The 13,183-nt window shown below is 38.0% G+C and overlaps 1 long non-coding RNA gene across 1 annotated transcript; it reads right to left on the reverse strand.

The window, feature by feature from the left end:
• Positions 1 to 2,259: 2,259 nt before the first annotated feature.
• On the reverse strand, positions 2,260 to 10,545 carry LOC126827593 (uncharacterized). The gene is made up of 5 exons (XR_007682742.2): positions 10,477 to 10,545; positions 8,755 to 8,838; positions 6,278 to 6,466; positions 5,582 to 5,743; positions 2,260 to 2,559 (listed from the first exon to the last, which is right to left on the reverse strand). It is a non-coding gene; the product is annotated as an uncharacterized LOC126827593 (long non-coding RNA).
• Between the last annotated feature and the right edge of the window lie 2,638 nt (positions 10,546 to 13,183).

Genomic DNA, 13,183 nt, shown 5'->3' on the forward strand with positions numbered 1-13,183 from the left:
ATACGATGACACCACATACATGCCTATCAGGGGCTCCATGAAAAGGGAGCACATACCTTTTTTTTTAACATTTTCGAAAATAACAAATCGAATTCTACCAGCAAAACACAAAAAACCCCACAAAACTAGGTAATATTCAGTTGAATCCTTTAGTTTCCTGCTGCAACCTGCGGCAGCACAGGCACAAACACTCTACAATCTAAGCCACAGAGAGGGAGATGGAGTTTAACGTCCACTCGACACAAACTAGGCCATTTCGGGACTAACATGGTTTAAGTTTATTTCAATATTTCGCTTGCGGGTAGGGGTATTTAGCAGTTGGAGGAAACCGGAGGACCCGGAGAAAACACACGAGGTTGGACAGGCGACCCTACTCCTTGTCACGTACAAGCGGGGAATCGAAACCACACCAGTTGACTCAATGAAAGACTTTATGGTACAGCGCGCACGTGCTAACCATTCAGCCATCCAATCCCCCCAATCTAAGCCACCCCAAGTGCACACGTACTATATATGAGGATTAACGTCATGTTAATCTGCGCCGACCGGGTCCGCTCTACAGTGGCTATGAGGGACATTTTGTCCGAACCACGTCGCTAAAGTCTTCTCCCATCTGAACGACTATTCATTGTCCTTTGCCCAGGCCTTCGGTCCTGCACCACTTACAAGGAAAGAACTACGCCGGAAAATCAGGATAATAGGTTACAAGGCAACAAAACATAAACCCACAGCAGTTAAATCGCCCGGCAGTAAACACGGGTTGTCGCATATCTATTGTATGTGAGTAATGGAAGCTTTTAAAAGACACAAGACATTATCAGAAATAATTAAATTTTGTTGGTTTCTAGTTCTTCAAGATGCTAAGATTTAGTATACAAAACATGTACCGGTAACAGCGATAAATGTGTATTTTAATTTCAAATCCACAAGCTTTTTAAAAGTGATCAAGGGTAATAACTAATTCTAGACTTCTTCATTTCATGAATATAAACACGGTGTGTAGCAAACCCCAAACGATTGCCATGCAAGAGACGGATGAAGAACAGGGAAAATCAAATTTGAAAAGAAAAAGTTAAAAACTGATTCAAGATTCAAGATTAACCATTATAATTTAATCTGGCATACACATAGTGACAACCCCCCAGTCTTAAAAATAATGTCCTTATTGGTTAAGGCTATTGCATAGTTTTACGGAACTAGCCAAAATTGGGGACAAAGACCAATGGTCAAAATGTACATTGCTTAATATTTTGATTATAACAGCATAATTTTTTCTACTGTCCACGGTGGTGCATTTTCGGTGTTCAGGTATCTTGAAGTACCAGATTGAGGCATTCTCGGTGTTCAGGTATCTTGAAGTACCAAATTGAGGCATTCTCGATGTTCAGGTATCTTGATTGTTAGCACTTCAATAATGTTAAACTCCATTTTTTGGGATTGGGAGAATGTACGCGTGTTATAGTCGTGATCTGACGGTTTAATATTGCCTCAGACACACTGTCCATCGTTACCTCCCCTATCTGTAGCCTTCACTAATCTCCTTGTTGCCTCCTTTCATCACCTTCGTTACCTTCCCTAGGCCTCCGTGTTGTCCCCCCACCCCACCCCACCCCACCCCCAACGACGCACTGCCCCTCGTTACGTTCTTTGTTGCCCCCGACACACACACTGCCCTTCGTTGCCACCCCTGAACATCCGTGCAGCCCATAAGCCCCCCCCCCACTCCCAACATACACTGCCCTTTTCGTTACCTCCCCTGATCATCCGATTTGTCCCTCCCCTTTACGTCACAGATACCCTTGTTACGTCCCCGGTGGTATCTCAAGTTTATAAACGAAATGAAATGAAATGGGGTTTAACTTCCTACTGTTCTGATCCTATACTAGGCTCATAAAGACGGACATACGCCATACAGTTTTGCCCGGGCAGCGGCACTATGGCCTACGCCGATGTATACACGGGACCTCGGTTTTTCGTTCCATCCGAACGACTAGACAGCTGTCCTTGTCAAGCCCTCCGCCCTGCATCACTGACAAAGAGAACCCACGTCGGAAAATCCCGATGAACTTTCTCGGCCAATGCAGGGATCGAACACACGACCACTAGGCTAGCGAGCCAGCGTCTTACCCACTTAGCCACCGTGACTCCCTAAGTTTATAAACTCTTCCTACCGACCTACGTTGTCGGATTCGATGGAGGTGTATGGATTATTCATCCCTCCACCTTATTTGCAGTTTGAATTAAAAAGGAAATAAGATATGCTTTTCAACTTTTTTTTATCTATTTTCAAAACAATAAGGCCAAGGGTATATTTTGGTAAAATGGAAAATTGACATTAAATCAAAATGAGATAATCAAATGTAATTGGGTTACAAGAAAATAGATTGTTGAAGAGTGAGATTTAAACATTACAATTGCAGGTCTTGGTACCGGCGTTGATGTTGAGACCTTTCTGTTGGCAGTTGGCACAGCAGAGTTTCACGCCGCTCACACTTCCAACATAGCCTGGGTCGCAGCCGTTACACTGACTTCCCTTCCAACAGTCTCCAGTCCAATCCCCTACAAAATACATTTAGAAATGTTAAACATCAAATTCTTAAAATACAATTTTTCTAACTAAATACACACACACACACACACACACACATATATATAATAATTTCAAAAAAGATACTGAAATGAGAATAATATGCTGAAAATTTCAGAGAAATTGCTTCACTCTGAACCTAGATATTGGCGATTCAATTTTAGACAAGCCTCGATCGTCATTACTACCGTTGTTATTATAATAAACAAAGTCTCGATTATCCATCTGAACGGTCATTTCATCGAAAACAAAACTTATTCAAATCCACTATGATTATCGTCTTGATAAGTTAATGAATGTCTAATAAATAATTTAGATATCATTTAGGGCCTAAAGAAAGACATGCGGTTGGATGGCCGAATGGTTAGCACATGCGCACTGTATCATAAGGTTTGTCATTGAGTCAGTGGACGTTAAACCCCATCTCTCTCTCTCTCTCTCTCTCTCTCTCTCTCTCTCTCTAAAGAAAGACCAGTAGTGCAATTGGCAGATTTAGCTCTGGCATAATGCATGTTTAATACATATCATTCAGCATTATGAGAAGTTATACACAAACGGTTGCCTTATTATGCGTGTTACTATGCATAGGCGTACAGGCATTTTGGGCACCAAATGCTGGGAAAATTTGGGCACACAATTGTACTTTGTAAGAGTTGTATAAAAAAATATTGTGTTCTTGAATGTGTCCAATTTAACAGCGAATTTAAATTCAGAGTGTCTATAGTTAGGCAATTAAATAGAAATCTTAAGACTCGAACCCTCTATTGTTTGGAGTACAGTAAGCCACGAGTTACAGTTACATAAACAACTGTTTTTAGTTGTGTATATTACAAGTAAATAAAATTTAGTTCTCTTTTATTGATGATTTAGAAATTAAGAACTTATTCATCGCAAAAAAGATATTATTATTATTATTATGTAACATACTAAGAACCTAACTACATTTTTGGGGCACCAACCACCACCGCCCCCGCAGTCAAAAATTTCCCCGTACGCCTATGTTACTATGGTGTATCTTTTCTTCGTAGCCAAATATAAATATATATCTATATTTTTCAGTGTGTTGCTATTTGTTGAGTTAAGAAGGAACGACAATTTATATAATGATGATTTTTTTTGTAGTGTTCTTGTATATACTTATCTCATACTAGTATGAAATGGGGCTTATCCTGTCCCACAAAGTACGAAATCTTAATGTTTAATGATTGACCTGTTTCAACCACAGGCTATGTGGTGATATCCTAAACTTACGCGAGATCTTGAGAGAGAGAGAGAGAGGGGGAGAAATGGGGTTTAACGTCCACTCGGCACAAACTAGGTCATTTCGTGACTAACATATGGTTTAATTTTATTTACATAATTCGCTTGCGCGTAGGGGTCTTTAGCAGTGGGAGGAAACCGGAGGACCCGGAGGAAACCCACGAGGTTGCGAGATCTTGATATACTATATTTCTTAATTATATTATATAACGGCCATTCTGAAGACGATCTAGTTATACTATCATATGATTGTGGCAACAATCTTTACTACGCTGAAAGAAACCCTCATTCGTTTATAACATTTTGTGATTGACACGCCGTTCTAAATCCATTACTAAATAAAAGACATTTTATATAACTTATCCAAGGGTTGTAGCAGTTACCACTCTCTAGGGCGCTATACATATCATAGTAACAATTACTCAAAACACTATTATTACTTTTAATTATGTTTAACCAGTACTTATTTTTTTTTTACATAAAAGGATATTCACGAAATTCAAAGACCACCAATATGTTGCTTGTTGACGTTCTGACATCCAGCAAAATGACCTATGGACCTGTTTCTATACTATTGGCATCCTGATATTCCCAGACTTCTGGTGCATAATTTAGAACTGGGGCGACGCATGTGTCAAATAATGCTTTTAAGCCATCATTTTAATATACAAACCAGTTAAAACTGGTTTGTATATTAAAATGGTTGTCTTTGATTGTGCATTAAACTAAAGCAGGTTTTCTGTCCCACAGGGCTATAGTTTTCATTGTAACAGATAATTTACGGTCAATTCAAAGTTCAAGTTTGAGACGTGTCTCTTGAGTAACGGCGTCCAAGTTGGTATCACCCAAAGGCGGTGGTCCTGAGTACAACCACATTAGGGTAGTGCCTGAAAGACCATAGATCAGATGCAGTGCGTGCGCAGTCTGGCTTGAGTAACCACTATTGCAAATGTTCTGCCCCTAAACTGGGCTAATGAAGACGGGCATACGCCATACAGTGTGCTATGAGGGACATTTTGCCCAGGAAGCGGCGCTACGGCCTACTCTTATATCGAATTCAACTGCCAAGGGATCTTTTACGTGCACGCCAATATGTACACCGGACCTCGGTTTTTCGTCCCATCCGAACGACTAGACAGCTGTCCTTGTCAGACCATCCGTCCTGCATCACTGACAAGGGGGAACCACGCCGGGAAATCTAGATGAACTTTCTCGGCTAATGCAAGGACCGAACACCCGACCTCCAGGCTAGCGAACCAGCGTCTTACCCACTTAGCCACGTGATCCTCAACCACTATTGCACCGATATGGCTGGATAAATATAGACTTTTAGACCAGCTGACTTTTAGGTCCCCCCACTCTCCCCCCTGCGTTATCAAGAGGCTAGTTCATTTTATAGTCTAACAATTATGTCGATTAACGTATCGAGACACAACTTCTCGTAGTTCACAGACTTGTGTAGCTCTGTTAGTAACCTTGATAGTTGAGAGAATTTTGAATATAATGAATTAAAACAAGCGCAATCGATTTGTCAATTTCAAGAAAATGACGTCATTATCTGTATTGACTGAAGGATGTGATTCAAACTAATTCTATCCGCAATCCCTTTAGACGGATATATTTGAATAAATAAGTAATGAATTATAAAGCCAAGGGTAGTGATAAGATAATAAATTATGTTAATCGAGTTAACCGCCATTTTTACGAAATCCTGTATATTGATAGTGTACTTACTGCATTGGCAGTCATAATCCCGTGTACCAGAAATGGGAACAAGTCTGGTTACTCTAGAAGTATTGGTTGAACAGCAGATCGGCATATTATTGAATTTTCCATAGTTCGATTCGGCATTAGACGCTGTACATTGTTCACCACGTTTACAAGTCCCCATAATACCTACAATAACAATTAAACTAAATACCTAATACATTACACATTTTCTGTTATATCTTCTCCCACAAGAATAATAAATGTTGGTCAAGGGGGGTAACTGCAACTAGACACGCGGAAGATAGTTTTTTCTTGTAGTGTAGGACTAAATGAACAAAACTACATCACACGCGAACTGTTCACTCGGTTCAACCTTCGAATGTATAGTCCAAATTGTCCAGGGTTGTCTTGAGGATGCAAATGGTCAACTGTTTTGTATTATGAAGCCGGTTGGAGAGCTCGGGCCAATTGGGGAGACCCGACTTGTTGGGGAGGTGACTAAGGTGATAACAACCAGCGCTTACGGGGGACAAAACAAGGATACATGTTAATGTCACAGAATATTCCGTTACGGTTACTGTCAAAATATTAGTTTTAATGACCCGCCGTCCACTTATACACTACAACACTGCGACTACAGGACTGAAAATAATGCAAAATGATACAGGTGCATGTTTAGCCATAATAAAATGTAACTATCAATAAATAATTTCTACTTACGTTTAAAATCGCATTCACAGAAAGCGCGTTTGGTAGCAGTTGCACTTGCCGCTCTAAAATACATGCTCTGAATCCCGTCTTCTAGCATACAACAGACCTTTACGTAGCTAGCAGGTTGACCGGGGCGTCGTAAATTGATAATTTTAAAATTTGTAGTCTTGCTACAAGTAGCATTGATTGCACAATTACCTGAAAAAGAACAGATATTTAGACTGCATTATGTGTAGACTAGGAACTAGGCCTCAACCGCTATCCATCTTCTTGCTGTTCTTCGAACAAAGTCTAAGACACCGCCAATTCTTTCTATGATCGACATGACGCTGGACTGCGATGACGCCATACGCAGTTCACATTACGCTAATTCAGAGAATGGACATCGATTAACGGGATAGATGGGTTACATCCTCATATTGAACTGAAATGGGAGCCATCGAAGTAGAACAGAACGAAATGAAGTGAAATGAAATGGGGTTTAACGTCCTACTGTTCTGTCCTAACCTGGGCTAATGAAGACGGACATAAGCCATACAGTGTGAGGGAAATTTTGCCTGGGCAGCGGCGCTACGGCCTAGTCTTATATCGAATTCCAACTGCCAAGGGATCTTTTACGTGCACGCCAGTGTATACACGAGACCTCGGGTTTTCGTACCATCCGAACGACTAGACAGCTGTCCTTGCCAGGTCCTCCATCCTGCGTCACTGACAAGTAAATGAGAAGTAGCATCAGGTGTTCTTATAAATCCAAGATAATATATTACACAAGTTGGGGGTTGGATGGCCGAATGGTTAGCACGTGCGTGCTGTAACATAAGGCCTGTCCAACCTCGTGGGTTTTCTCCGGGTCCTCCGGTTTCTTCCCACTGCTAAAGACCCCTACGCGCATGCGAATTAATGAAATAAAATTAAAAACCATATGTTAGTCTCGAAATGACCTAGTTTGTGTCGAGTGGACGTTAAACCCCATTTCTCTGGCTAGGGTTCTCTAGTAATTATCATTAACTTGAGAATAATTCTAGTTTAATAGAACATCCTACATAACAAGTACCAGTGTTTTTTCACCTCAGTAACATTATGCTCCATAACAAACCAGGCACCGAGTTCAAAAAAGAATTTTCAGACTTCAATTAAGAATTTACTCTACTTTCAATCACTGTTTTATGAGAAATATCTTTGATTCAGAAACACAAAACTTTGCGCATAGTTTCTTAGTGATGTATTTGATACATTGAAACATTCTTAGTGATGTATTTGATACATTGAAACAACAGAAATTTTATAAGGGCTATATTTTAGTTAAAACAAGGCGAACAATTTTGAGTAAATTCTTAACCGAAGCCTTATAATGCTTTGTGAACATGGGCCCGATTTCAAGCGATGCTGCCCATCACAGTATGCGATCTATTGTGCTTTCAGGGTTAGATTATCGTAACAGTCTGTTAGATAATTAACACAGAGAACAAATTAACAGACTTCAACGAACTATAAACACGGTTGCGATATATATGACTAAAACGTGTATAACTTCAGTTCTTACAGTGAATTGTGTGAAATTACCCCCCCCCCCCGGAACTTACTTATCAGTGTTTTCATTAAACATACATTATGCAAGAGCTAAATCTGTCTATTGCAGATCTTTCTTTGGGCCTGAAATGTTATTTAAATTATTAATTAGACATTAATTAACCTATCCAGACCATAATCAACTCTAGATCTTTAGTGGATTTTGAGCCGATTTACTGCATAACTTTCCTTCACGATTTAACCGATAATCGAGACTATGCTGTTTATCGTACTGACTTTAGTAATGATGATCAAGGCTTGGCGGAAATTCAATCGCTTTGTTCTCGGTTCATAGTGGATCAATTTGAATGAAATTTTCAGCAAATTGCCTTTACATTATGTAGTTTTTAACTATTATAGTGAGAACTACCAACTCGTTATCGAATCCCCCATAATGTATCTTTAAATTGCACCAAATCATCTATCGAAACGTGTTTCAAAATCTCATACCTGTGGATGACTTCAACCGGCTAACCAAAACTAAATTAAGATTATTTGGATAGCTATACCTCCAGTAGATCTTAACAACATTGTGGAATAACCTGCCATCAGATGTTAAAGATACACCACCCTTTTTGAAGACTTTATTAAAACACACCAGTTTAAAGAATATTATGATATTCTGTTATAGCACATAAACCATAATGTCATTAGACTGTTTGTAGAGCTATGGGCATATACTTAGTGTATGGAGTTTAGCGCGTAAAAAAAGTGCACTATTATTATTTTAATTATAAACCAGAAACCTACCATGGCGTCAACTTGTAATTGTGACGTCATATAAAAATCTAAGTCTGGAAATCGAAGCACAATTGTCTAATAAACATGCGTCTCAAGTTTCATGTAGATCGTACTCGTATTGACGCAGAAGAACAAAGGGATTGAAAAAATTTATGAAACCAGTTTCAAGTACTTACTTCCCATGCCATGAGTTACATCCACCACTAAACACAGAGTAATCAAGACAACACACATGAAGCTGACAGAATTCATCTTATATACTATAACAGAAATATACAAACAAGTTTAAATCTATAAACAGCAAATAAAACGCAGGGGGGGGTTCCTAAATTTTTCATTTTTATATCTTATGTTTTGTTCAAGACTGAACCGCTATATTTTAGCGCTATATGAATCCCCAGCAAACTGTAATTTTGAAAGTTTAATTACAAATAGAAAGTATTATCAGTCCAATTAAGTATTTACAAATTTGGACATTTCATCGACCTATTAATTCTGCTCTCTATGTAACAATCTCACCGCAATCTCTTTTGACGTGAACCCAATTGATCGACCTGTATTTAATTTGATTTATTGGACGCCGCTAGAATATCTACCGTTTTGTTTATTTTTTTCTTAATTACCGGTTAAAGAGCCGCCAGATTATCTACGCTGACTTTTTTGGGGCGATTTTGTTTCCTAATTAATAGTTAATTAAAGATTGTTTTATAATTTCAAACTATTAATCAATAAGATAGAGAGAGAGAGAGAGAGAGAGGGAGAGAGGGGAGTTTAACGTCCACTTGACACAAACAAGGTCATCTCGGGACCAACATATGATTCAATTTTATTTCAATAACTCTCTTGCGCGTAGGGGTCTTTAGCAGTGGGAGGAAACCGAAGGACCCGGAGAAAACCCACGAAGTTGGACAGGCGACCCTATTCCTTGTCACGAACAACCAGAGAATTGAAACCACGCCATTTGATTCAATAACAGACAGACCTTATGATACAGCGCGCACGTGCTAACCATTCGGCCATCCAACCCCCTAAATCTGCTATATAAAAATAAATATCGTAACCAACAGATATGTCTTAAAATATATATTTATAAATAAGGATTTTCGCAGCGTAAACATCTTACTTTAATGAAGGAAAAAATCGCACAATTTTTAGTTTTGGAAAAACACGCGAAAACAATTCACTTTCTAAACTTTAACTTGGCGCCAGAAATGTTATTATTAAAATAAATTTTTTGAACTTTATTTGGAATAATGGTTAGAAAATAAAAAAAAATGCTACACATATTTGCAAAGCCATACTCCTCGCAGTGTTTCGTTTGATTATACCTAATCCCGCTAAACGCTGCTTTAAAGAAGGCAAATTTCTGTTCCAAATTATGACTGGTCAATGGTTCGATTTACAACCAATAGCTAACTGAGTTACAAAAGCATTACGCTTAAAACAGAGCTCCAAATTGGACCAAATATGTTTACATAATTATACGTCATGACTTACGATTTTATTATGCCCAATTAACCCGGGCATAGCAGAATATTGCACAAAAACTAATTGCGTGACAAACGAGGCTATCAAATCGAAAACAATGTAAACATTGTGGAGACGAAATATTTTCACCGTTTTTAATACCTTAAACCACTGTCCAAAGTTTTAGGGAAGACCCAGATTAAACGAAGGGCTGTCATGTTGCTGTACTTGGGATAGCTGTACTTGGGATAGATTTGATTGAACGGGAAGAATAGACAAACTCCCTCAAAAGCTCAAGTATCAGAAGCCAATCTAGCAATGGCCAGATAGGGATTTCTCGGGCCATGGCTTCAGGAATATTTTGCAAACCAAGTAATTGGTCGAATTTCCAAAAAGCGAACTGTAAAATAAATGGAATAAAAACCACTTACTGAAGTCAATGGAATCTGTAATAGTTTCTCGGTTTGTGGATTATATCACAGCTCGCGCTATACACGCGCTTATATACCCAACTATACATCCTGTTTACTGTGCAATACTTGACTCATCTTCTCTGAAAAAATAATCATCTATTCAAAAGTAAATTATTGCGAAATTTGCCTTGTTTGTTGCGCAGGTATAGGCCAGTCCAGCCCAGTTTAGTCCAGTCAGTTGAGCTCATTTTAGGGGGGGGGGGAGGAGGGTCGGTACAGAAATGTAATAACCCATATAAGTATGGATGGCTTGTCAACATATGGGCATAGTAAAGAGGGTAATAAAATGACACATGAAATTAATTCAAAAATTGTCATTTCAGAATAATCTATTTGAATTGCCCGTTCAACATTAAACACTCCTAAATTTCTTTATTGAAAAATTGTCTCTTCAAGGATGATATCTATGGATTATATTAATCCTAATTCGTTGCGATTTATGTTTGTTTATATTAATGCATGAATTGTGGGATTTATTTCGGGAACGTTTTCTTGATTTCAACTTAAAAGCCCCATTGTTCGTGCGTAACCGTTGCTTCGTTGTTTTTATGTGGTGAGTTATGTCAAATGTGGACAACTGGCCAAACCATTCTTACGTTGAAGACTGAGGTTCTAGGTGCCCGAAACTAAAACACAGTTTACAAGCATAATTCTACATAAAACTTAAAGATAAAATGTCTTTCATTCCTGCAACCCACGCCAAGGTCTCCTCATAACTTCAATGGCATCTAATACTACAAGTTGTTTATTACAAACGTCCAATACGTTATCATATGATATTAGGGACAAGTTGACTTAATTAAGTTATTTACATATAAAGGCGTGATGTAAAAAAAAAGAAAATGGATAAAACACACCCAAGTTCTTGTATATCAAAATGTCACTTTAAAACACGGTGTTAAACTCACTATCGTGATAAGAGAGTACGGGCCATGTTATTCTCCTTTTGTCATCATAAACACAAGTTAAAACAGAGAGTCAGCTGTTTGATATCATCAGTGGGGAAAAGAATCCGGTTGGTTTATGTGGAAAAGCGACGTTCTCGCAGTAAAAACCACAGAGCTGGACTTGAGGATTATTAAAAACAGTTCATCACTTCAACAGTTTAAAATTGTATAGTCTGCAGTCCATTAGTAGAGTGATTCAGGGTTTGACGAAAATCCAACTGAAAATATTTGGGGCTTATATTATCATTATATGAGAAGGCTTACCATAAAGTCTGACCACGTTTGATTTTTGACAATATAACCATTTAGACATTTGTTTTTAAATGCTTCAAATTACGATCGGCTCCCATTATCAAGTGAGCTAAATCTTTGTGACAATACGACTTAGGGTCTTGGTTACATCAAAACTTTGCTTGGGAACGAATACTTAATTCGGGAATCTTCGTTTTTTTAACGTACGTACAAATAACGATTGAATTTAACGTTTGTACGCATGCACAGACCTTAGTTTTTGAACACGAGAGAGACAGACAGAATATAAAAATATGAAAATAAATATAAATACATTAGACCATAATTAAAACTTTCAAATAATAATCCTATTATGTTTCCAATAATTATCACAGCTAAATATGAAAATAAATGCACAGCTAAATACGAAAATAAATGCACAGCTAAATATGAAAATAAATGCACAGCTAAATATGAAAATAAATGCACATCTAAAATAGAAATGAAATGAAATGAAATGGGGTTTAACGTCCTACTGTTATCTAAAATAGAGCACACGACCTAAAAATATTAGAATTTGAGTGCTGTGACCAGTACCGTAAGTTTACTTTAATCATACAAGCCTGGTTAATCAAGACTACGGAAATACATTTTGTTCAGTTAATTTCCGGTCTCAATTTTTGTTGTGCGTTATAAAAAAAATGAAAATTAAGACTTGTCTACGATATCACCTTCGGTGGAAGCGGACGTTAAACACTAAGAACAACAACAGATAAGAATATGGCGCAATCGTTTGACATGACTTGCGGAACATGAATAGCCTCTTTCTTGGAGTACCTTATTACAAATGGCGCTGAAACGCATTCTGTTACACGACTCGTGTACCAATAGCAAAATGTTTAGTTTGTCTTAAATATTGGATATCAACATCAATGTTGATTTAAACTGACAAATATACTATCCTACAACAATAGTTCCTTCCTGTGTAACTAGTTATGTAGTTCCCTTCATTAATGTTAATTTATCTGATATTATTAAAGCATTCAAGTGACTTAGCTGCCAACCTGGTCTACACAACCAGTTATATTTCCATGACTAGGAGTGCTCTATTTTGAGCGATTAACTTATAGTTAATTGCCGATTCTGGTATGAATTTTATATAAAATATTTCGGGGGGGGGGGGGTAAATTGAAGTTTTGGCATTTGGCATCTTCCTTAAATTTCTTACAGGGAGTTGTCTCTTCCAATTTACTGCACGCAGTGACATGATTAAAGGTTAATATGTGGCCGCTTTCGCACTTCAACTGTCTCCATGATATTTTATCTTAATGTCAGTTCGTTGCCCCTCAATTCGAATAGCATTTCATCTACTTTCTGCAATAGACTTTCCACTTGTGTGCCAAATGAAGCTTTTGTTGCTAGTTTTATTGCTTGGTATTGTAAACTGTCTAATTTAGCAAGAGCTGTTTTATTTGCGCTAATTAGGT

The sequence above is a fragment of the Patella vulgata genome, chromosome 7 (genome assembly GCF_932274485.2).
Source record: "Patella vulgata chromosome 7, xgPatVulg1.2, whole genome shotgun sequence".
Taxonomy (NCBI): domain Eukaryota; kingdom Metazoa; phylum Mollusca; class Gastropoda; family Patellidae; genus Patella; species Patella vulgata.